This window comes from Schistocerca serialis, chromosome 6 (genome assembly GCF_023864345.2).
Source record: "Schistocerca serialis cubense isolate TAMUIC-IGC-003099 chromosome 6, iqSchSeri2.2, whole genome shotgun sequence".
Lineage (NCBI taxonomy): Eukaryota > Metazoa > Arthropoda > Insecta > Orthoptera > Acrididae > Schistocerca > Schistocerca serialis.
In genome coordinates, this window is record NC_064643.1 from 611,810,156 (window position 1) to 611,837,057 (window position 26,902).

Below are 26,902 nucleotides of genomic sequence, written 5' to 3' on the forward strand. Positions count from 1 at the left end.
TGAGATCTCGAAAGGTTAGACAACAACTGTCTACAACAGTTACAGACGCAACTTAGTGATGCTACCTAGAAACATATTCTAGCAAACCCAGAATCCACAGGAAAGAGTTAGGAGAATTCGGTTGTCTCTTTCAGAAGTTACCAGAGGGAATTTAGTCGTTACCTTCAGGAATTTTCAGTAATGTAGTAGCATCGCAAACTCATAAAGAGCAAATATAGATGAAGAAGGATATTTAAGAAAATGGTATCTGACACTAGCACGCTACGTGCGGAAGAAGTCCGTTGACGAGGGAGCTAAGAGATGCATGGTCTAAAGATGTATTTTTTAAATGAAAGTGCTGCTCAACTTTGCTACTGTCAATAACACGGAATCCTTACCTTTCGCTAAAACCGCTGTTACCACTTCTTTAATGAACTGTTGTAATCGATTAAGATGCGTCTTCAGTAATTTTTCTGTTAATTTTGTAGGCTCAACACATTCATACACAACTTCCATTCATTCAAACGCATTACAAAGGGTAAACGTCTGGCAGAATTTAATAACTTGGTAATTTAGGTAGCAAAAGCATGCTGGCAAAGAAAATCGGATTTATTATGTCTCGAATTAAAGTTACATGAACGGTGCTGTTTACAATTGTACTAATTTATTATTATGATTCACTATGCCACTGTTGGTGGCAACGAATTCTGAAATAATTTACTATCAGATATAAGGACATGAACTCGTTCTTTCATTCGTCACTCCCAGGATAGAGTTACGAGTTAGGTTGTTAGTGCGGTTCAACAAAGCAACAAATTCTGCAATAATTTACTACCACATACATGGACGTCCACGAAGAGTGGTAGCTATTCGACACCTAGCGCACTGCACAAGCGTGATACAATTCATCAAGTTACCTGATGTGGACACCCAGCGCAGTGCACAAGCGTGATACAATTCATCAAGTTACCTGATGTGTTTATTATGAGGTACAAGAACTCCACCAACTTTGTTTTTTTTTTTTTTTTTTTTTTTTTAGTCCGAGGTGATATGTTACAGTACAGCATCACCGGTCTATAGCGATCGTTTAAAGTGAATATATATGGCGAGGTGCCACATTTCACCTGCGCGAGCGAAATATTTATCCCGTGACTTAGAGTTGCTCCATGGCGAGCGGAGAAAAGTGAGAAAATCGGAAAGTGACCGGGCTTTGTGATCATCATCATCATCAGTGTTCTGCCTAAAGGCAGGTTTTCACATGGTAGTTCTCCAGTCTGTCCGGTCTTCTGTCATCCTCTTCAGGTCTGCATAATTTCCTCTTCCCTTTATGTCGTCTATCATCTTGCATCTCCTTCTTCTCTCATTCTTTTCCCATAAACCAATCCTTCCAAAGCATCTGCTAGCAAGCACTCCCTTCTCAATGAATGTCCCAACCAATTCTTTTTCCTTTCTCTTACAACCTTCAGCAGACATCTTCTCTCATCAACCCTTTCCAATACTCTTTCATTACTCACTCTTTCCATCCAGCTTATTCTTTCCATTCTCCTCCACATCCACATCTCAAATGCTTCTACCCTTTTTTTCATCCTCTCGTCTCAGAGTCCTGTTGCTGCCCCATATAGTGCCACACTCCAGACAAAATATTTGGCAAGCCTTTTCCTTAGTCCTTTATCTAATTTGCCACATAAGAGTCTCCTCTTTCTGTTGAATGCCTCCTTCGCTATGGCAATTCGAGTTTTCACCTCCTGGTGACATCTCAAGTCTTCAGTTATTGTGCTTCCAAGATATTTAAATTCACTTACTTGGCTAATGGTAGATTGTCCTATTTGAATATTGGACAGTGTGCGTCTTGTACTGATGACCATACTCTTTGTTTTTGCTGTGTTTATTTGCATCCCAAATTCCACACTAGCTTCATTCAGATCTTAGAGCATGTTATTCACTGTCCGCTCACTTTCTTCCACTAATACCATGTCATCAGTAAATCTTATACGTTCTATTCTCTTTCCACCAATACATATTCCTCTTTTCCCATCTAAACTTTTCGCAATAACCTCTTCAAGGTATACGTTAAACAACAGTAGGGAAATGCAACAACCTTGTCTAACACCTCGTCCAGTGCTGCGTCCTTCTGACATATCATTTCCAATCCTTATCCTTACTTTCTGGTGTAAATATAGATTCTGTATCAGTCGTCTCTCTTTCCAATCTACTCCTTTCCTCTTCAAGATATCCATCAGCTTGTTCCACTGAACTCTGTCAAAAACCTTTTCTAAATCTATAAAAACAGCAAAGATTTCTGTACCCTTTTCCATATATCTTTCCCCTATAGTTCTAAGCAGGACAATAGCATGTCTTGTTCCTTTTCCTCTTCTAAATCCGAATGCTCCTCTGCAATCCCTCTATCCAGCTTGCCATATAACCTTCTATTCAACACTCTCAGCAAGACTTTATCTGCATGAGAAATTAGACTGATGGTCCAATGCTCTTCACATTTTTTAGTATTTCTCTTTTTCTCTACTGGTATCATAACTGTTGCAGCGAAGTCCTCAGGCCATTCCCCTTTGTCATATATCTCGTTACAGAGGTAGACTATTTCTTTTCTTGCCTCGTTTCCCAGACTCTTCAACAGTTCTGCTGAAAAATCATCTATTCCAAATGCCTTCCTATTCTTCATCTCCTTCAGCGCCTTTTCTACTTCTGCTTCCAAGATGGTAAATCTCTTTCAATCTTCTGGCACATATAGCTCCTCTTCAACCTTAATTTCGCTTTGCATTCCATCCCCCTTATACAGACATTCAATATATTTTTGCCATCTGTTCAAAACCTCCTGTGGTTCTTCTGCTAGAGTACCATCCGCTCTTTCTATTTCCATGTTATTCCCCTTTCTTTTACGTTCAAAAACTAACTCACTAGCCAGGCTATACATCATTTCATACTTTCTCTCTCTCTTCATTTTCTCTATTTTGTCGCATTTCTGTTTCATCCACTTTTCTCTTGCTTCTTCAGTTTCTCTTCTTAATTCATTATTCAGTTTCCAGTACATCTTTTTGCCTTCTTCAGTTTCTACACTTTTCCACTTTGTGCGCTCTTCCATCTTTTTCAACATGTTTTCTGTTATCCATTCTTTCCTGGTGCTTTGGGGTACTTTAATTCCTAGTACTTCTTTGGCAGAGTCCATGAGTCCTTCCCTCATTTTTATCCACTTGTCATTAACACTTTCATCAACACTACCTCTTTGCCATTTTTCCATAAATCTGTTCTCCAAATCCGATGCCTTTCCTACCTCTTTGAGTCTTTCTATGTTTAGTCTTTCCTTTGCTTTACATCTCCAGACCTTTTTCAACTTCACTTGTATTTCTCCCACCACTAGGTTGTGGTCTGAATTTATATCCGCTCCTGGATAAGCTTCAGCATTCTTCTAACAGTTCCTAAACCTTTTTTGTATCAGGATGTAGTCCAGTTGATATCTTTCCCTATTCAAATTTGACATCCATGTGTAACGTCTCCTTTTGTGGTGTTCAAATCATGTGTTACCCACTGCTAATGAATTTTCTTTACAGAAACTAATTAGCCGTTCACCTCTCTCATTTCTTATTCCTAATCCAAATTTTCCTACTGTATCTTCATCTCTTCCTTCACCCACCACTGCATTCCAGTCCCCCATGATGATAATGCAGGCGTTTCTTTTTTATCTTTCTCGTGTTCTTGTATTTTCTCGTAACATTCTTCCCCTTCCTCATCTCTGTGCTGGTTAGTTGGCATGTATACTTGTATTAATACCAAATCTTTTGAACTACCCTTCAGTCGTATTATCATCAGTCTTCCATCAATATATTGTACCTTCATTACCTTATTTTTCAACTTTTGCCCTATCATTATTCCTAGTCCGTTTTCACCACTCTTGATTTCCCCTACGTAAAAGAGTTTATAATCTCCACTTTCTAGCTCCCCATTCTCTCCCCATCTCATTTCACAGAAACCGAGGGCATCTAATCTGTTCTTTTCATCTCCTGTTTTGCATTCTCTAGCTTTCCTGCTTGCAGAAGTGTCCTCACATTCCATGTTCCAATCCGTATATTTTGTGACGAGACGGGATAACGAGAGGACGTGTAGGGCGTGTGAAATGAAACAGTCATTGTTAGCCATCATAGTGTATAATTTGTGATTTTGAGATTCACAAGCGATGTGTAATGTTAATGTGTAGTTCCGTAACGGCCATAATACAGCCTGTTGCATTTCAAAGCTAATTGCTCGAATTTAGTTTTGGTCAAAGGATTCTGTGATGAACTGTTACATACTATAAGCATGTCTAAGACTTCGAAAATTTGGCGGTCGATGATTGCTGTAGAACCTGCTTCAATAACACGGCCAAAAGCATAGAGGAAGTTTTCTCTTCTAAAAAGAACTCGTTTAACTTGCGGACAATCATCGAATGACCAAATGCGAAAGGCAGTGTTCCAATTCGAGAACATCTTACAGAAGTTTTCTTTCTCTTACATTTCAAGAATTTTACAGGCATCCGTCGGAGTCGGCAGTTATTTATACAACACGAGAGTAACTTGTCTACGTGTACGAAATTACGTATGCTGTGGGAGTAGTCGATGCCCACCAAGATATTGTCCTTCACAGACATACAGACAGACAGAGACACTATACACACAAGTTCAATAACGAGTACAATATTACCAGCTTAAAAAAACATTTAACCACTCGAACGCTACGGTCACAGGTTCGAATCCTGCCTCGGGCATGGATGTGTGTGATGTCCTTAGGTTAGTTACGTTTAAGTAGTTCTAAGTTCTAGGGGACTGATGACCTCAGATGTTAAGTCCCATAGTGCTCAGAGTCATTTGAACCAAAAACATTAATTTCTTATTTTGAGCAGTGAAATATGGTAAACAACCAAAAGTAAACTCCCAAAAACCTTGGTCGGAACTGTGGCGCTTGGAACCATGTCTGGCACATCATCCTTCGTTTAGTATGTTGTCCCATCCGTATTTTAATTGTTGTGTATTTATTACTGTACAAAGTAAGATAAGAAACCATGCACTGATAGCCAGAACACTATGACCACATATCTGACAGCCGGTATGTCCACTTCTGGCACTATTAACAATGGGAGGCACGTCGTGGCACGGAAGCAATGACGCCTTGGTATGTCGCTAGAGGCAACTGGCATCACATCTGCACGCACAAGTCACCTAATTCGCATCAATCGCGGGCCGCAGGCCTCTGAGCTCTGGTACGATACTCAGTGACGAACTCAGTGACAGAATATCTGAGTGACCACCATCAAACGTTCATTTCTGAGGAAGAGGATGTGGAACAAAAATGGAAAAAATTCAGAAACATCGTCCAGTACGCCTTAGATAAGTTCGTACCGACTAAGGTCCAAAGCGAGGGGAAAGATCCACCGTGGTATAACAATCATGTACGAAAGGTACTACGGAAACAAAGAAAGCTTCATCATAGGTTTAAGAGTAGTCGAATCATAGCTGATAAGGAAAAGCTGAACGAAGCGAAAAAGAGCGTAAAGAGAGCAATGAGAGAAGCATTCAACGAATTCGAACATAAAACATTGGCAAACAATCTAAACAAGAACCCTAAAAAGTTTTGGTCATATGTAAAATCGGTAAGCGGATCTAAATCCCCTATTCAGTCACTCGTTGACCACGATGGCACCGAAACAGAGGACGACCGAAGAAAGGCAGAAATACTGAATTCAGTGTTCCGAAACTGTTTCACTGCGGAAAATCGTAACACGGTCCCTGACTTCAGCCGTCGTACGGACGCCAAAATGGAAAATATTGAAATAAACGATATCGGAATTGAAAAACAACTGCTATCACTTAGTAGCGGAAAAGCATCCGGACCAGACGAGATACCCTTAAGATTCTACAGTGATTATGCTAAAGAACTTGCCCCCTTTCTATCAGCAATTTATCGTAGATCGCTGGAAGAACGTAAAGTACCTAGCGACTGGAAGAAAGCGCAGGTCGTTCCCATTTTCAAGAAGGGTCATAAATCAGATGCGAATAATTATAGGCCTATTTCGCTTACGTCAATCTGTTGTAGAATAATGGAACATGTTTTGTGTTCTCGTATTATGACGTTCTTAGATAATACAAATCTCCTTCATCATAACCAACATGGATTCCGCAAACAGAGATCATGTGAAACTCAGCTCGCCCTATTTGCCCAAGAAATTCACAGTGCCGTAGACACTGGCGAGCAGATTGATGCCGTATTCCTGGACTTCAGGAAGGCATTTGATACGGTTCCGCACTTACGTTTAGTGAAAAAAATACGAGCTTACGGAATATCGGACCAGGTTTGTGATTGGATTCAGGATTTCCTAGAAGAAAGAACACAACATGTCATTCTTAACGGTTCAAAATCTGCAGATGTAGAGGTAATTTCGGGAGTACCGCAGGGAAGCGTGATAGGACCTTTATTGTTTACAATATACATAAATGACATAGTTGACAAAATCGGTAGCTCCGTGAGGCTATTTGCAGATGACACGGTTGTCTACAAGAAAGTAGCAACATCAGAAGACTCGTACGTACTCCAGGAGGACCTGCAGAGGATTAATGCATGGTGCGACAGCTGGCAGCTTTCACTAAACGTAGATAAATGTAATATAATGCGCATACATAGGGGCAGAAATCCATTCTAGTACGATTATGCCATAGGTGGTAAATCATTGGAAGCGGTAACGACCGTAAAATACTTAGGAGTTACTATCCGGAGCGATCTGAAGTGGAATGATCACATAAAACAAATAGTGGGAAAAGCAGGCGCCAGGTTGAGATTCATAGGAAGAATTCTAAGAAAATGTGACTCATCGACGAAAGAAGTAGCTTAAAAAACGCTTGTTCGTCCGATTCTTGAGTATTGCTCATCAGTATGGGACCCTTACCAGGTTGGATTAATAGAAGAGATAGACATGATCCAGCGAAAAGCAGCGCGATTCGTCATGGGGACATTTCGTCAGCGCGAGAGCGTTACGGAGATGCTGAACAAGCTCCAGTAGCGGACACTTCAAGAAAGGCGTTACGCAATACGGAGAGGTTTATTATCGAAATTACGAGAGAGCACATTCCGGGAAGAGATGGGCAACTTATTACTGACGCCCACATATATCTCGCGTAATGATCACAACGAAAAGATCCGAGAAATTAGAGCAAATACGGAGACTTACAAGCAGTCGTTCTTCCCACGCACAATTCGTGAATGGAACAGGGAAGGGGGGATCAGATAGTGGTACAATAAGTACCCTCCGCCACACACCGTAAGGTGGCTCGCGGAGTATAGATGTAGATGTAGATTTCAGACATTTTCGATCGGCTTCAGATATGGAGACTTGGGGGCAGTACATCAACTGGACCTCGCCACTGTGTTCCCCGAAGCACTCCATCACATTCCGTCTTGTGACACGGCGCATTATCTCGTTGAAAAATTCCACTACCGTAATCATCGTAAAGGGGTGTAATCGGTCTGCAGCCGTTGTACAATAGAGCTTGTCCATCACGGTGCCTTACAAGAGCTTCATTGGCCCATGGATGCCGACGTGAATGTTCCCCAGAGAATAATGGAGACGCCGCCAACCTATCTCCGTCCCGCAGTGCAGATGTCGAAGACCTGTTCTCTGGGAGACGACGGAAACGCACCCTCTCATCGGCATGATGAAAAACTTACCGGGATTCATCAGACCATGCAACGCTCTGACACAGCGCCAACGACCAGTGCCAATGGTCACGAGCCAAATTTGTTTGCAGTTGCTTATGTCGTCGTATTAAGATTGGCACATGCCATGGCCATCAGCTGCCGAGGCCCATCACTAGGTGTGTTCAGACGCACCTGTCCTTTGCCCAGCACATAAGTCTGGCGTCAGTTTGTAACGCCGGCAATGCATATCCTTCTATTTCCATCTATTATACTATGAACTTTTTCCTCATTTTGTTACCTGGAGATATGACATTTCTGTGTCTTTATATATTGCAATTATTATATATATATATATATATATATATATATATATATATATATGCGTTTATGACGATTCATAATTGGTTTGTTTTGTAATTATTATTTGTATTTTTACGCTGGGTCGGGGCTAGGGAAAACAGTGCTATCGAACGATTACATCGATAGGTCGTGTGGAGAACCAAAGTGTTTAGGATCTTTGGTAGTGTTAACTCTACCGCATGGAGAGCGGGCAGAGGGAATCTGGCTGGAGTAGGGGGGTGGAGCAGGTGTGTTGTGTGACGCTCCCGCGAGTTGCCGCGCTTTCGGGGTTTGGCAGCATGTAATTGCGCTCGACTGGCTATATGATAGTTTCTGACACGGTGTCGCGGACGGGAAGCATTAGCTGGCGCACATCAAGAGTCCGTTTCACCTGGTGTGAGACACTTTGCAGAAATTGACTCGCGCCATGAAGTCAGAACGGCCAGGAATGCTGTTGGCCGGTGTCATCCAATTGCGACACCAACCCCCACACTACCAATCAGACTTGGGGGTCACTTCAGCGGTGTGATTGGGATATAATGCAGTATCCTTCGTAGAGTCTGATCTTTCACCGTGTGATTTTCACATCTTTGGCGACGTGAAGACAGACCTTCGTGGACGTCGATTTCAGTCGGATGAGGAAGTGCAAGAACGGATGCAATTGTGGATTTATCAGCGGCCGATTGCGTTCCCCGAAACGAGTAATTTCATTCAGTTCTCTCATTCTGAGAAATTAGAAGCCTCGATCTCTTTCTCAGTTTGAATAGCCAAGATTGCATTAATTCACCATTTTATTTTATTTTATTTTATTTTATTTTTTTGATAATCGCTTTCCACAGATATGGCTGTCATCTTCTCGTCTTCAAAACATTTTTATTAGGAAACGGATTCATTTTAAGAAACCTCATCGGAGTTGTGCGTGAAAAATAATGTGACTGATAACACTGTGAGAGTTCTGGCAACGCTGTTTTTTTTTTCTACTTGTGTAGACCGGCGTGTTCGTCCCTCACAGGTTCTCATTCCGAGTTTCAGTTCCGTGCAGCCACCAGGTGATTACCACCAGGTGATTACTGAGAGCGCCATCAATGAAGTTGTGTTTTTGTTGTGTGTTACGAAAATGGAACGTCGGAATTTACAGGAACGTTGTGCCATCAAGTTTTATGTTAAAATCGGGGAATCTGCCAGCTTGACCTATGGAAAGCTGAAACACGCGTATGACGAACATTCCTTATCTAGAGCACAACTTCATCGTTGCAGAAATCATTTTTGGAAGGCCTCGCTTAGGGAGACCTTGAACTTCAAAAACCGACAAAAACGCTGAACGTGTGCGTTCTCTTGTGAGATCAGACCGACTATTAACGAGAAAGAAGATGGATGATCTATTAAACACTTTAACAGTAAGTCAAATTTTGACTGAAGTTTCTCACACGCTAAAATGGTTCTTGACAAAAAAAACCTTACAACTGAGCACAATCGTAGAAACGTGAGAGTTGGTCATCTAGAGTAGACTGCCAATGGCAAAAAATGGTTCAGTTATTTAGTTATAGTTTATGAATCCTGGATTTATGAATACGATCCTGAGACAAAGCGGGGTGTGACACACTGAGACGTCTCCTAAACCGAAAAAAAGCTCGAATGAGAAAATCAAAGATAAAAACTCTGGTGATATTGTTTTTTGACAGTGGGAGCATCGTACGCAAGGAATTTGATTCTCTATTACAAATTGTCGACCAGGTCTTATACAAACATGTCCTTGAACGACTCGGGAAAATGGTGACTCGAGTGCTACATCACGACAACGCCCCATGTCACTCGTCCTCTTCCATAACGAAATTCCTGAGCGCTTAGGGCATATCTGTTTTTCCACAGCCCTAGGGAGGCTGAATCCTTGTGACTGTTTCCTTTTCCCGAAATTGAAACATGTCTTAAGAGAACATCGCTTTGGGAGTCTGGTGAACATTCAGACGAATATTAAAGACATGTTAGAGGCCTGACTAGTTGACGCCTTTCAGTCCTTCTGGCAAGACTGGGAACAACGAGTCCGCCGACGTAGAGCTTCCGAAGGGAACTACTTTGAAGGGGACAATATTGTTGTTGGGAAAAAAAAGAAAAAAAGGAAAAACTTTGGCAGATAAAAAATCAGTCACATTACTTTCCTCATACATCTCGTACCTCGTCTTTATGATGAATGATAAAACAGCACTTGACACAAATGTTTATCTGAAATCAAACGTCTGATTCCTTCGCCCTGTTGTGTTGAGTGTTCCGTTTTCATTTGGCTGCCCTTACGTGAAGCAGCAAAGCAGTTTGACGCAAGTTTCAAAAACTTCGCGGGAAAATCAACATTAACGTTCTCCGATGGTGTTTAAATCGTTCAGTCGAGGCTGTTATACCAATGGGGTTCGTATCCATGTGGTAGAATGCTCGCCTGTCACGTGGGCGTTCTAGCTTCGATTTCCAAGCGATGCCAATTATTAAAGAAAGGTGCACGTTGTACAAGCATTTCCGTGAAGCGTAAGTTACATGTAAGTGAGAAGAAAAGAAGATCCTAGCGGTCGAGGCAGTAGCAGCCTCTAATGTCTTTTCGATCGTTAATTTTCCGTTTCTTTTCTCTGTTCAGTTGTATTACCTACTGTATTTAAACATAAAATTCATGAAATATATGCTAATTATCCCATATTTAATTGCAATTTGGTATTAAGTAACGCCATATTGCATGAATCGCTGGGAGATCGCAATGGGCAGATTCAACCTGCTAAGCGGAAACATTTTACCCTATCCTCCGAGTCCGCAGGCACCTTTCCTTCGTGAAGTAAGAAAGCTGTTCGTGTAAGTATATGTATTACTTGTAGATGGCTGTTGTAATGTGTGAAGTGTAGTGGTCGTTTTGGCGATGATCGGAGGAGAGAGAGGATGGAACCTGATGCAGACACACAGCGCACTCTTTTACAAAAGCGCCAAGGAGCCCGCCTAGCTTAATTTCCTCACCCGATTGAAGGGTCATCATCAATAGTGTCGCATGTGCTCACAGCACGAGACTACGGAGAGGTGTGGAATTTAATGCAGGTCACTGTTGATCAGGAACTTTGCGCTACCACCCCTCCTCTCTACTCTGACGTAGAGGCAACGGGAAGATCGTTACAGCACACCGTGTACCCAGACGGTCTCCCATCTAAGTACTGCCCATATCTGGCGGTGCTTAACTTCACTGATCTGATGGGAATCTATTTAGCCACCCTGGCATAGCCATTCACATAATTCATTACGGAAAATGTATATCGTCTATTTCCGACAAAATTTCTGGCACAAAAATCCAATTTTCAAACAAATATAAATTCTTAATTACCAATGTTTTATAAACGATTGTTAATAAAGGTTGTTTGTATTTAAAAATCGTTACAAATCCATTTTGTGTATCTTACATTTTACGGAAGCTCGCACTTTTGTTTGAAAATGTGCAACGGCTGGGCCACCCACATGGCAGGCGTGCGTTCTACCACAGAGTCACACGAGCTGTCGCCAGCTTCGTTTAGGACAGGGATGGCCGAGAATTCAGCTCATGAGGCGTGGCCTGTCACGAATGCCACAGCACTGTCTTACTGGCACACTCCCCCACGCTGAGGCGTTTTTGTCGCGGTCCGCGCGGCTTCGCCCGTCAGAGGTTCGAATCCTCCCTCGGACATGGGTATGTGTGTCATCCATTGCATAAGTTAGTTTTCAGTTAGGTTAAGTAGTGTGTAAGCTTAGCCAGCGATACTAATAATGTCGTGTGACTAGGGCCTCCCGTCGGGTAGACCGTTCGCCGGGTGCAAGTCTTTCGATTTGAAGCCACTTCGGCGACTTGCGCGTCGATGGAGATGAAACGATGATATTAGGACATCGCAACACCCAGTCCCTGAGCGGAGAAAGTCTCCGACCCAGCCGGGAATCGAACCCGGGCCCTTAGGATTGACATTCTGTCGCGCTGACCACTCAGCTACTAGGCACCGAAGACCTCACCAGTTGAGTCCCATAAGGCCTTATCACAAAATTCCAAAAAATTTCCCACGCTACGCTGTCTGAGACGGGGAAATGCGAACGTACTGCATTCGAATGGTAGTACAGTCACATTGCATATCACTTTGTTTTATATTTCATACTTCTCACCAACATAGATCAAAAATAAAACATATTTTCACTATTATTTAATAATTTATGGCACACTGAATACATATCATAACTTTTTTCTGATACAAGCCGTCAGCATAGCGGCAAAGGCAGACAATTTCACGGGTCGATATTGACGTAACTGTCACTTATTTAGTCTCAAAGTCGAAGAAACGTGTTTCACACACATATGTCGATAGAAATATTGTAGCACTTTTGCAATCTGATTATGGAGAAGTGGAAACTGAACCTCAGGAAAGCAATGCAGACGTCCTAGACAGTTTTAACGTTAAAGGTTCTTCTCTTTAAAACGGCAATTACCTTGCAGCTCAAACAGTTGAATCTGGACATCCACAGAAGTGCTTTCCACTGAAACGGCAAACGGTCTCGAAAAGAGCTTGAGTACAGATGTAAGATTGGCAATGTCTTGCAAATGTTTAGGAAATTATCTTTGTAATTCCTTTAAAGCCACAATTAATTCTTCAGGCCTCGGGTTTTCTTTAGCGCCAGTGAGCTTAGGGAATTGCGCCGTCTTTGACAGAATATGCCCCTTCTACAAGAGATTTTCCTTTTAAATGCATCCCCATCAAATCAGAAAGAAGTCACCTTACCGTGTCTTACTGTGAGCAGTGTGCAGTCAAGTACACTTAAAATCCGCATGTTTTAATCTTTGTTCCTGCACTCGCTTCTCCTTAATAAATTCAACAGCAGAGAGTTTTAAACCGAAAAATCGTTCCAGGTATGCCCCTTGACTTAACATACATACTTCGCAGTAATTTATGAAGTCTGCAAACTCTTCGTTCACTTCTATTGATAATTCTAACAACTGATAATCGAATAATGCGTACGATTTCAGAGATTTTCTATTCGTACCACCAATTTCTTCACATGCTCAGTGCCTGTAAATTTAACACAAAGTGCTTGTTGATGTACGAATAACAACTCTCGATAGGTTTAATTTTTTTCTGCTTCATTGTCAACTAAATCTCGAAATTCTTCCTGAATGGCATTACAGTGTCGCCGCGCCGGATTAGCCGAGAGGTTTAGGGCGCTGCAATCGTGGGCTGTGAGACTGATCCCGGCGGAGGTTCGAGTCCTCCCTCGGGCATGAGTGTGTGTGTTCGTCCTTATGATAATTTAGGTTAAGTAGAGTGTAAGCTTAGGGACTGATGACCTTAGCAGTTCAGTCCCATAAGATTTCACACACATTTGAATATTACAGTGTCGTTTCATAGCAAATATGCAGTTCCCACTGCTTATGAGAATTCTCATCCCTCTCTCGTTTGATCCTGTTCGTTTTGAAGAATCTGTACCTCCCCTTTTAGAGCAGACAGCCGCTGGACTTGTGACAGTCCTTCAAAGCATGAACAAATACTGAAGGATAAACACAGCTGACACAACGATTCCGGCGAGAGATGTGCCGACCGAACAATGCCGCACTGCTAAGCTAAATTAAATGTCCTGCTGTTCGGGGTACTTCCGAGAAGGACCGAACAAAGCCGAGTGACAGTCCGGCAGTTGTCCCGCCAGCGACCCGCACAAGTTGTACACTTGAAGTTTGGCACGCCGTGGCTGGCCCTGGTTCAGGGAATTCAGGACGCCTGGGAAACTTCAAACACGACATTTTCTCGAGATTTGCACGTGCGAATCCTGCAGGGCTCTCCATAAATCAGTAAGAGTACGAGGGGGTGGAAATCTCTTCTGAGAAGCACATTACAGGGAATCCAAGATATGCTCAATGAAGTTCATGTCCGGGGAGTTTGGTGGCCAGCGGAAGCGTTTAAGCTCATCAGAGTGTTCCTGGAACAACTTTGTAGCAACTGCTAGAATTTCCCAACTCAGTCGGAATGCACAATAGCATGGATGGCTCAGTTGATCAGAAAGGATGCTTACGTACGTGTCACCTGTCAGAGTCGTATCTAGACGTGTCAGGGGTCCCAATTCACACGCCTCACACCATTACAGAGCCTCCACCAGCTTGAACAGCCACTGCTGACATGCAGGGTCCATGGATTTGTGAGGTTGTCTGAATTCCTCCTACGCGTGCATTCACCTGATTCAACATGAAACGAGACTCGTCCGACCAGGCAACATGTTTCCATTCGTCAACAGTCCAATGTCGATGTTGACGGGCCCAGGGGAGGCGTAAAGCTCTGGTCGTGCAGTCATCAAGGGTACACTAGTGGGCCTTCGGCTCCGAAAACCCATATCGATGATGTTTCGTTGAATAGTTTGCACGCTGATTCTTGTTGATGGCCCAGTATTGAAATTGCGGCAATTTGCGGAAGGGTTACACTTGTGTCATGTTGAACGATTCTCTTCAGTCGTCGTTGGTCCCGTTCTTGCAGGATCTTCTTCCGACGGCAGTGATGTCGGAGACTCGATGTCTTACCTGATTCCTTGATATTCACGGTACTCTCATGAAATGTTCGTACCGGAAAATTTCTACTTGATCACTACCTCGGAGATGCTGTGTCCCATCGCTCGTGCGCCGACTATAATACCACATTTAAACTTAGTTAAATCTCGAAAACCTGGCATTGTAGCAGCAGTAACCGATGTAACAACTGCTGCATCGCCAACCGCAGCGCCGTATTCTGTGTGTTGACATTTGTCTGTATTTCAATACGCATGCATATGCCAGCTTCTTTGGTGCTTCAATGTAAAAGAATACTCTATCAGCTTGTCGTTTTGTGCAGTTGTAAGCCTTGGCCACCTCCTCCACACATGGCAATGACCTCGCCAGGTATCGGCCGCATGACATTGAAAGGATTCCAGCTGCCGACGAGCTAAACTGTACACCACTGCCCAGCTGTTTTACGTAAAAAATCCAAATCAAAATATGCTACGATGAAACCATTAATTATTCGACGTTTTGAATGGAAACACCATCGCTATTAATCAAGGTGTGTCTGAGGCGTTCGATCAGTGGTCTCAAGGAGACAAGAGTTGCGAACAATGTGCCTTTACTGTCCTTCAAAGTAATCGCCATTAACGCCAACACACTTTGACATCGCTTGTAAAGCTGTTGGAAATTGTCAGCAGACGCTTCTTATGGAATCTGAGATCAAGCATTTCTGGACATAAGCATCGTAACAGAAAATGAGCCCTGGTGATGCCAATACAATCTGGAGACCAGGCGACAGTCAATGCCGTGGTGTTCATCGTCTTCGCCGACTTCAAATAGTTGGCTGACAAAATCCAAGATTAAGATGGTATTGATAGTTCTGTCGGACAGCAATAGCTTGATTCATCGTGAATTTCTGTCCGAGGGAGGTGGGGAAGACAATGAACACGGTGTTACTGACTGTCGCTTGGTCCCCGGATCTCCTGTAATCGTGGGGAATGTAGCAAAGCAAGATCACTGTGCTTCGACTGATTCCGTAAGAGGCGTTTTCTGAGCTTTACCAATAGATTTACAACCGATGGCAGTGCTTCAAATATCAGAGTCAACATTAATAAAACCGACAGATTGCAGGCACGGATTCCAAACTGGAAATATAGGAGAAAAGGTCCTGTGAACAGGTGCTGGAAATGGACGATGTGCGTGCAAGAACAGGAAAGAGCTGCATGGCATTCACGTGACAACAGACGTTCAAAATGGCCTCCATGGGATTGTAGATGATAGGGACTGTAGCAGCTGTCATGCTGGGTATACGTCAACGTATTTTATTTACACCATCTTGGCCGGCCACTTTTCTGCCCAAAAAGGGCTGGAAATTTATGTGATGTGGTTGGTGTTCGTCAGAGCACTTGTTTTGGTATAGCCGAGCTGCCTCTCGACCGTTTCCATCTGCTTGGCTGCACACACCATATCGTCTTGAATACCAGACTATTCTGCTGCTTACAGTGCGCTGCATCACACAGCCTGCGACAAGCAAGAAACACACGGCAAGTGGTCACAGAGACCGTCATTCGTCAACTCCATCTACCAAAGCAACGATACATTTCCGGACACATGATCATAGGACATGGTCCCTCCATTGCCAGTCAGGAATTTTTCCCTGCAGTTGGCCGCTTTTATTAATGTTCACTCTGAATTTCTCTACTGTCCTTCGGTAATAAACTTTCAATAAGGCATCTAATTGGAATAATTGGAAGAGAAATATTGTGAAAACTTTGAACACTCCATTATTTTTTTTTTTTTTTGCACTGAAAATTATAGCGGACTTAAGACACCACTTTGATTCAGAAACCTATAGCCTATTTAATGCTTCTTTGATTCCGTGTTGAACACTTCTGACGAAGTCTCATAGTTCATCCGACAACGCTTCTGCAACCTCGTTTAGAAATTATAAGTCGTCTGTTCCTAGAATTTTCATAAAAAAACATGCTGCCAAATAATTATTTTTATAATACCTGTGTACTAGTAATACTATAGCATATTATCTTCTGTGAAACAAGAAAATCGATTATATTTAGAAGTAGAAAATCTGTTTGAATGAGAATCTTTGGCATGTTTACGTTTTGCTACTACAATGTGCAAAAAAGTGTGTGACTATGTATATATCCCAGTATGTACTGCAAAATTAAAGATGTGTATTGTGTATACCAACTGCACAACAGAAGCAGACATCATACAATGTTAAACTGTAAGTTAGTTTCATATTATAAACACTGTTAAACTTATATCTACAATATACCATGTTGTAACACAAAAATATAATATCAACAGGCAAAAAACTAAAAAACCTGCTGTAAATCACTAAAATGCACCTGAAGATGAGCCTCCAGGGCTCGAAATTCATAGTGCAGTAAATAAACACAACTTGTGACTGAAGGCGGTTTGTTCTTCATTTTACGAAAGTAAAACAGTCGCTGACGAAACACTAAAAAACAATGGATAAAATTGAATTACTTCCACATTCATTGACAGTCCGGGCCCGCACGTGTGCTAATACAGCACACCTAATGGGGAGTGAATGGTAGTCGTACTGCCGCAAGTTAGGAAATCATACGAAGTTTCCTAAAAGGAATATGACCGTGTTTTCCGGCTGTGGCCAACCACCCATTCTTCATGAATCCACACAGTCTGTGTGTCTCAGAAATATCTAGGACACGGAAGGTTTGGTGTAACCTCTCTCGCAGGCGAATTATAGGGCCACCTTCATTTATGTGGTGAATATTTCCTGGCGTACGGAGATCCCCGGTACGGGACTATAAGTCCCACTGTCACACCTTCACCTGCCCATGTTAGGCAAAATTTTTATGCCTGACTCATGTAGTACTATCACTGTCAGAGGGTGGTACGGGACTACAAGTCCCACCGCCACACCCCCAAAGTGAATTGCAGTGACGCAGCCACTGCCCTGTGGAAATTAATCGCCCCACCGACACAGTTAGACCGCAATAGACCGGCAATGCTGTAATGTAACTTATCACCCTGCACTACAAGTCCATATAAAAAAAGAAAAAAAGAAACTGGCGTACGGGAACCTTCACCCGCCCATGTTAGGCAATATTTTCCTGCCTGACTCATGTAGAACCATCACCGCCAGAGGGTGGTACGGGACCATAAGTCCCACCGCCACACCTCCAAAATGAATTGCGGTGACGCCAGTCACTGCCCTGTGGAAATTTACTGCCTCACCAACACAGCTAGACCGCAATAGACCGGTGATGCTGTATTGTAACATATCACCCTGGCGTACGGGACTACATTGCTTCACGAAGTCAGTTTAACAGAAAATCCGTAAACGACAACGGTAGGAATTTACAGACATCTGATAAGTTTCCACAATGTTATAAGCAAGGCTGTGAGAACGGAAGCAACACTGAAATATCCTTTTAGGTGATAGTGTACATACCTAGTACACTGATGCATATCACATGTAATGTTATTAGTTTTCCTGCCTGACTCATGTAGAACCATCACCGCCAGAGGGTGGTACGGGACCATAAGTCCCACCGCCACACCTCCAAAATGAATTGCGGTGACGCCAGTCACTGCCCTGTGGAAATTTACTGCCTCACCAACACAGCTAGACCGCAATAGACCGGTGATGCTGTATTGTAACATATCACCCTGGCGTACGGGACTACAAGTCCCACCGCCACACCCCCACCTGCCCATGTTAGGCAAAATTCAGGCAAAATTCTTCTGCCTGACTCATGTAGTACTATCACCGTCAGAGGGTGGTACGGGACTACAAGTCCCACCGCCACACCCCCAAAGTGAATTGCAGTGACGGAGTCACTGCCCTGTGGAAATTTACTGCCTCACCAACACAGTTAGACCGCAATAGACCGGTGATGCTGTATTGTAACATATCACCCCGGACTACAAGTCCCACTAGCAGTATAGTGTCTTCCTATTGTTATTGTCTTCCAATGTTGAGGTTTCCTGCAGGAACACAGTTTAGCGCATTGCGAGTAAAGTATGTTACTTGTGATAGTGTGTGCTGTAGAATATGATAAGCACATCCAGAGGACCAAAGGTATTTTATTATTGGAACCATAAGGTAATTTCTAGGATAATCTTACATCAGTTATTTATGCCTTGGGACCATTCACCGGATCCTTCCGGCTCACCCTCGACGTTCATACACTCACAGAGACAGAGCTTGCTTAACCAGGTGGCTTTCGCCGCTGGCTAAGTGCTCTTGCCAGGCTATTACATAGTGAACTCCAAGTCCAACGACAAAATTTCGGAGGCTATTTAAGAAATATAGAGAGTGTTCGGAAATTCCCGTTACAAGTTGTAGGACTTACGCATAGTATACTGGGTTCTTTTTTGTTCTGGAATAATGTAAACATGTAATGTGTGAGTGTTAATAGAAACAATTATGCTTATATCATGAATGGATGATTCTTTTCGAATTAATACTCAGTAACGGTAATGCGTCACAGCTCCTTTATCAGATGTGGATGAGTTAAAAATCTGAAATGAAATCATCGTAAAACGGAAACATTACGTTTCTGGACATGGATTCACACCAAAAATATTATCTTCTCACTCCCCTCTACAAGTTTTAAAAGTTTGTAACGGGCATTTCTGAACATCCCGTACTTAGAATTTGGTACAAGGAACCCCGTGTTCGTTACAGACTAATAGTGAGATTACTATTCGTTCTGTTTGTAAACCAGTTACTTTTGGCACTCTGAAAAAGTGGAAATGCCTGTAATCTGTAGTCACCAAAACATAAAATGTAAGACAGACTAATAAAACAACACGCAGACGCTAGAATATTGTGATGTGGTTTCCGTCGCTGTGGCAAGAGCTTAGCAATTCGTCGTTATGCCGCTCTCCCATTGTATTGTACTAATTTCTGCACAAGGTGCATTTGACAACCTGCTCATCAGTAAGAATATGAAAACTTTCGTGTATCACACTACCGGCAAAACTAACTCGAGACCGAAAAGAGCAGTACTTAATGCATACTTGACGGAAAAGAATGAAGTGAGGAATTCTGTTGTCAACAGCGCCTACCGGAACTGAACGAAACGCGGTCGTTACCAAACAGACACACACGAATGCTGTCGACATTTGCATTGTTGTTCAGATATAATTGAGCGCAATATTCACACAAAAACAAAGAAATTAAACGAATGTCACTTTCACTGTAACACGCCATGGAACACCACGGCTTTCTTTTACCAAATGCTCTGAAAGCATGCTTAAAGGGCCTCAGTTATATTGTAGATGATGTTGTGATTCATCCTGTATATTTATCATGAATTATACAACACTCAATCTGTTTGTCAGTCTATATAAAATTATCTATCACCCTTTCGTTGACGTATGACCTGTATCTCTTTTATCACTTGGAAGTAAATTCTTCTGTCAGGGATCTTGATGTAAATCTGAATGAACGTTTCACCTACTATGAAACCCAGCAGATTCTAAAATTGAGAGGGTATCAGTATCATTATGAACGTCACCACCATCATCAACTTCCTATGTTGCACCCAAGTTTTCTCCTGCACGTGCTTTTGTTGCTCCTGGGTTTTAAACCTTCAATAAGATCGTGAGGAAGACAACGTGTAAACTGAAAGTAAGCTGAACAGAGGTCGAGGTGTACCATAACTGCCGAAATCAGCTAAGGCCTGTATTAAATCACAACTGAGATCGCAATAATAGATCAATTATAGCTTTCCTATAGTCGCTGTATCTCTGTATTTGCCTTTAGAAAATTCAGGTCCAAATAGTACAAAATCTTTATTCTCTGTCGTCACCTATCCAACTGCAGTACAACTTCCCAGAATTCATCTAATAATTTAAGACCATCATTTACTTTTCAAACAACTGGTGCTATGTGCCTATCTTACTTTAAATTGCGTCGTGACTTTGTGTTGTATCCTTTAGCGATACCTGGGTGTTAAAGGCAGGAAGCAAAGAATGCGACACACAACACAGTTAGTTAAAAGTCGTTTCCGTAACTAAGAGGTCGCAGGAACACAATTCAGTCAGATCCAACCGCGTCAGGGAGGGAGGCTGCTTAGTTGCAGGCAAAGCAAACACTAGACTGACGGAGGCAGACGATAGCTTGTAAAGGCCACATTTTACACTTGGACTGCGACATATCCTACTGTTGTCCACTGGCGCAGAGCCGAGTGGAGGGTCTGAATCACAGGCTCAGGCGGTTCTGTGACCGTGTAGGCGGCAGATTCCTTGACTTGTCCCATCGGGTGGTGGGTTTCCAGGTTCCGCTTAATAGGTTAGGGATCCACTACACACAGGAAGCGGCTACACGGGTAGCGGGCACTGTGTGGAAGGGACTGGGCGGTTTTGTTTTAGGTTAGAGGGTCTCAGGAAACCACAGAAAGGGCGTCCGTCTAAAAGGGGGTAGGTAAAACACAGTAAGGTAGCTGTAGAAACGATCGGTATTGTAGTTGTAAATTGTCGTAGCTTTGTTGGGAAAGAACCAGAACTCCTAGCCCTAATAGAAAGCACTGAGGCTCAAATAGTTATAGGTACAGAAAGTTAGCTAAAGCCGGAAATAAGTTCAGCCGAATTTTTTTAGACGATCTAACAGTGCCCAGAAGGGATAGATTAAGTAGAGGTGGTGGTGGAGTATCTATTGCTGTCAGAAGTAGTTTACCTTGCAGGGAAAGTAAACTAGGCCGGCCGAAGTGGCCGGACGGTTCTAGGAGCTTCAGTCTGGAACCGCGCGACCGCTACGGTCGCAGGTTCGAATTCTGCCCCGAGCATGTATGTGTGTGATGTCCGTAAGTTAGTTAGGTTTAAGTAGTTCTAAGTTCTAGGGGACTGATGACCTCAGAAGTTAAGTCCCATAGTGCTCAGAGCCATTTGAACCAATTTTTGAAAGTAAACTAGATAGTTCCTGCGAAATAGTACAGGTAGAGGTTATATATGACAATCGGAGTAAACTATTAGTGGATCGTTCTACCGAACCCAGACTCAGAAGATATAGTCGCTGAACTGTTCAAAGAAAACTTGAGTCTCATTTCAGATAGGTATTCCACTCATACAATTATAGTCGGTCGTGACTTCAATCTACTCTCGACATGTTGGAAAAATAGTACGTTTTAAGCTAGCGGGAGGTATAAAACATCACTAGAAATTGTACCGAATACTTTCTCAGTAAACTATTTTGAACAATTAGTTCATGAGCCCCCTCGAAGCGTAAATGGTTGCGAAAGCATACTTGACCTCTTAGCAACAAATAACGCTAAACAAATAGGGAGTATCGTGACGAATACAGGGATTAGCGACCACAAGGCAGTTGCTGCTAGGCTGAATACCGTAACACCTACAACCATCAAAAAGAAATGCGAAGTATATCTATTTAAAAAAGCTGATAAAAATGCTCTTAACGCCTTTTTAAAAGACAGTCTTCACTCCTTCTTATACGAAACGTAGAAAAGATGTGGAGTGATTTCAAAGAGAGGCAGTTGAGAGGTACATACCACATAAATTAATAAGTGATGGTACTGATCCCCCGTGGTACACAAAAATGGTCAGATTGTTGTTGCAGAAGCAACGAGAAAAGCTTGCCAAATTTAAACGAACGCAAAATCCCCAAGACTGGCAACGTTTTGTAGAATTTCGATATATAGCTCGTACTTCAATGCGAAATACTTTTAATAATTTCCACAACGAAATGTTGTCTCGGAATCTGGCAGAAAACCCAAAGAGATTCTGGTCATACATAGAGCACTCCAGTGACAAAACGCTATCAATATCTCCACTGCGCGATGACAACGGTTAAGTCACTGATGACAGTGCCACTAAAGCTGAGTTATTAAACACGGTTTTCCGAAACTCCTTCACCAAAGAAGTAGAAGTAAATACTCCGAAATTCCAATCAAGACAACTGCCAAGATGAGAAAGACAGAAGTAAATTCTCTCAGTGTAGGAAAGCAGCTTAAATCAATAAAGGCCAGGCCTCCGATCCAGATTGTATACCAGTCACGTTCCGCTCAAAGTATGCTGATACTGCATATTTAGCAGTTATACACAGCCGCTCGGTCACAGAAAGATCCGTACCTAAAAACTGGAAAATTGCTCATGCGCACCAATACCTACAAAGGGAAATAGGAGTAATCCCCTGAATTTGCAGTTCGGTATTGAAACATATACTGTGCTCGAACATTATGGTGTACGATTTATTGACACATAGCACGAATTAAAAAATTATCGTTTATGTGAAACACAACTAGCTCTTCATAGTCATGAAGTAAAGTATACTATCGGCATGGGAGGTCAAATTGATTCCATATTTTGAGATTTCCAGAAGGCTTTCGATATCGTTCCTCACAAGAGTCTTCTAACCACACTGCGTGCCTACGGAGTATTGCCTCAGTTGTCCCACTCGATTTGTGATTTCCTGTCAGATCACTGTTCGTAGTAACAGAAGTTATATCCGGCGTTCCCCAAGGAAGTGTATTAACGACATAGGCAGAGGATGCTGTCATTTACCGTCTTGAAAAGTCATCAGATGGCCAAAACGAATTGCAAAATGATTTAGATATCTGTATGGTTCGAAAAGTGGCAGTTGACCCTGAATAAAGAAAAGTGTGAAGTTATTCATAGGACTACTAAAAGAAATCCGCTAAATTTCGATTACGCTATAAGTCACGCAAATACAAAAACTGTAAATTCAACTACATACTTAGGGATTACAATTATAAATAACCTAGACTGGAACTATCACATAGACAATGTTGTGGGTAGAGCAAACCAGAGACTGCCATTCATTGGGAGAACACTTAGAAGATGCAGCAGATCTACTAAAGAGACTGCTTACACCACGCTTGTCCGCCCTATTCTAGAATATTGTTGTGCGGTGTGGGATCCGCATCAGGTGAGACTGACGGATAACATCGACAAAATTCAAAGAAAGGCAGTTAATTTTTTACTATCGCGAAATAGGGAAGATAGTGCCACAGACATTATATGTATTTTGGAGTGGAAATCATTAAAACAATGGCATTTTTCATTGCTACGGGATCTTCTCATGAAATTCCAATCGCCAGTTTTCTCCTCCGATTGTGAAAGTATTCGTTTCGCATCCACCTCTATAAGGAGATACGATCATCACGATAAAATAAGAGAAATCAGTGCTCTTAAAGAAAAACTGATGTGCTCGTTTTTCCCACGCGCCGTTTGGGAGTGGAACGGTAGAGAGACAGCTTGAAGGTGGTTCATTGAACCTTCTCCCAGTCGCTCTATTCTGAATAGGAGAGCAATCACGTAGATGCAGAGGTAGATGTGGATGGAGAGTGTGTTCTTAGTGTGACCATCGGCTGGTAGCCGTGGTTGCTGTGTAGCTGCATGTGGCGGCGGTACTAAATGTCGGATGCCAACGTATGAATTACAGTTAACACGTCCGGCATGGTGCCTGTGGCCAACGACACTACATTCTACGCCACAACTCCACCCCCCCCCCCCCCCCAATCCACCCCACCCCGGTACCTTGCCCCCTCTCAAACACTAAATATCCACGATATCGCTGTTTGCACATTTTGCTGGTAACGATGGTGGAGTAGAGAAGCGGGCTTCTGGAGGCAGGTTTTACTGTGGAGGCAGTTGTCACTGTGGAGGCAGGAATTGAAGCTGTGGCCGATGACAGGCTCCTTCGCTCACCTATCGAGAAACCGGAGTCTTCAGTCTTCTGGCTGGTTTGATGCGGCCCGCCACGAATTCCTCTCCTGTGCCAATCTCTTCATCTCAGAGTAGCTCTTGCAGCCAACGTCCTCAGTAGTTTGCTGAATACATTCCAATTTCTGTCTTCCTCTACAGTTTTTGCCCTCTACAGCTACCTTTAGTACTATGTAAGTCATTCCCTGATGTCGGATCATCCTGTCCCTTCTACTTGTCAGTGTTTTCCACATATTCCTTTCCTCCCTGATTCTGCGCAGAACCTCCTCATTCCTTGCCTTAAAGGCGTGCAGAAAAACTGCAGAGTGGAGACGACCAGACCTGTGAGGCTGAGGATGAGGCTGTTCGATGACGTTAGTCATGCCATGTTGACTTACGTGGGCTCCACCTCTGGTGCCGGCGGTGCGGGACAAAAGAGAAGCCAAGGCGACTGTGGCTGCGAGATCCCGCAGGACTACGACTCTAAAACTGACAAAATTGCGGCAGGATAATGCAGCCTACAGGAAGGAGCTGATTCTCATTCCGTTACTACAGCCTGGATGAACCCCGTCCAAGATAAATAGTGAGGTCCAAGATCTGAATGACAATCCCCCTTCGCAGCGTCTGTTTGCGCCGATGACTCTGAAATAATTAAAAGAAAGAAAATACCTAGTTAGTGAGTGTGCTGTCGTGGAAAGGGCGACTGCTGTGACGGATACAGCAGTGTCCTCCATCGACGTCCCAGCAGTAGTTCCGCAGGTAACTAGCCGTTATATGGCTTGATACGATATTAAGACAGGATGATCACTAGAGGCAGCACGCCGGCTGCGGTGGCCGAGCGGTTCTAGGCGCTTCAGTCCGGAACCGGGCGACTGCTACGGTCGCAGGTTTGAAATCTGCCTCGGGCGTGGATGTGTGTGTGGCCGTTACAAGCTATCGTCTGCCTCCTTAGGTTAGTTAGGTTTAAGTAGTTCTATGTCTAGGGGAATGATGACCTTAGATGATAAGACCCATAGTGCTCAGAGCTATTTGAACCAGAGCCAGCTCCCCTGTGTGGTAGGTACATAACGCATAAACTTGCAGCTTAAATGATCAGATAAAGCTTTATGCTTCTCGGGTTGATTGTCGATGGACAGGCGCTCTCCTCACATGTTGGATGCTTTTGGCATTACAAAACTGCTTGAAGTCTGCCAACATAAACCGAGATCCATTATCTGATATTGTCACGTCTGGAAGACCTTTAGTGCAGAATTAAAAGTTTTGATGGTATTTGCGATCGTGGTCGATTGCTTTGGCACCAGGAATGGGAGTTTGCTATAAGCGTCCACCACAATTATCTAACAGGTGCCCTACAACAGACCCGCAAAATCAGTGTGTAGTCTCTACCAGGGGCCGTTCGGCTTGGTCCGGCAATGGAAGTAAGTGAGTCACTGTTTGATGACTGAATGTTCATTTGAAATCAGCACAATCTCTATTTTCCACACGCTTTCGTGATGACTACAACAGAATATACTAACTGACTAGCTGCTGCTGGAGCGATTGCGCCTTTAAGGTCTCAGGTTAATAATTGTACCGCTGTTTGATAGCTAACTGCCAGAGAGACGGCCTTTGCCCGATTAAACAGAGGCTGCGGATTTTCCTTCATTGGAATATAAGCTTCAAGAGTGGTTGCTTTGCCTAAGCCATCCAGAAAAGGCTGACTAGAGTCTGCACAAGATTTTGAAACATTGTCCTGAGGCATTGAAAAATTCACAGAGAGTACATTGTTCTCAATTTGCAACCCAAAGAATCGGATTAATTAATGTCAAAAATATTCTGACTCTCCTTGAACACAAAATTGTGAATGAAACTGTCAAATATTAAGAAATGCGGTAGGCAGACTACAGACACCAAGAATTGGGGTATTATGACCGTTATAATATGAGAGTGTTGCCTGTGATTTGTGCAATTTAGGCTTCCATAACAGCTGATACCTGTGTCTATTCAAAATTGTCACTCAATCTCCCGCATCTAACTGCATCGCACGTTGCGATTAGCAGCCTGCAAAGTAACAAAAAGTTTGTTTTCATGGCTCTGGATAGGGGAAGAGTTCTGAGGCATCTGCGACACAAGTTTGCTCCTAACGGCTTTGCAAGTACGCCATTGACATTCACAGATATACATTTGCAGTAAGCATCATATTGCTTGAGTGACTTTCGCTTTTGCAACATACTGATTGTATTCGTCCGTAGTTGCCGCATTGAAAACATTTCGAATAACAGGAGGGGCGCGCCTGCAGCTTGTGTGTCGTGAAACAATGAGAGCTCGGTGTAACACTGTGCTGACAGCCTCGTACGCTGCACTTGTTGCCTACGGCGCTGCCCAGGCTGTGATTTGGAATGACGCGACATATAAACTGACATAGACAAACAAACAACTCGTATTAATGATTTTTATTACAATTAATCATATACAATTCTTAACTTTAGCAACTACACAAATGTGTCGCAAGCAAAAGGTGACATACTAAAATATCAGTCCTTGCAGTGACTGATGATATCTGGCTGACAAAAGTCTGTCCTGAACTGCTATCGAAGTGCGAAACGTTGATGCTGCTTTCCAAGTGGCAAATCTTGAATCTGCTATTGAAGTGGGTCCCACAAGTCAGGGGCGGCGCTTATGACCTCTTCTCCTAGGGGCGCTACTCTCGCGTTGTCATCCTGGAAGAGAGGTCGGTCAGCG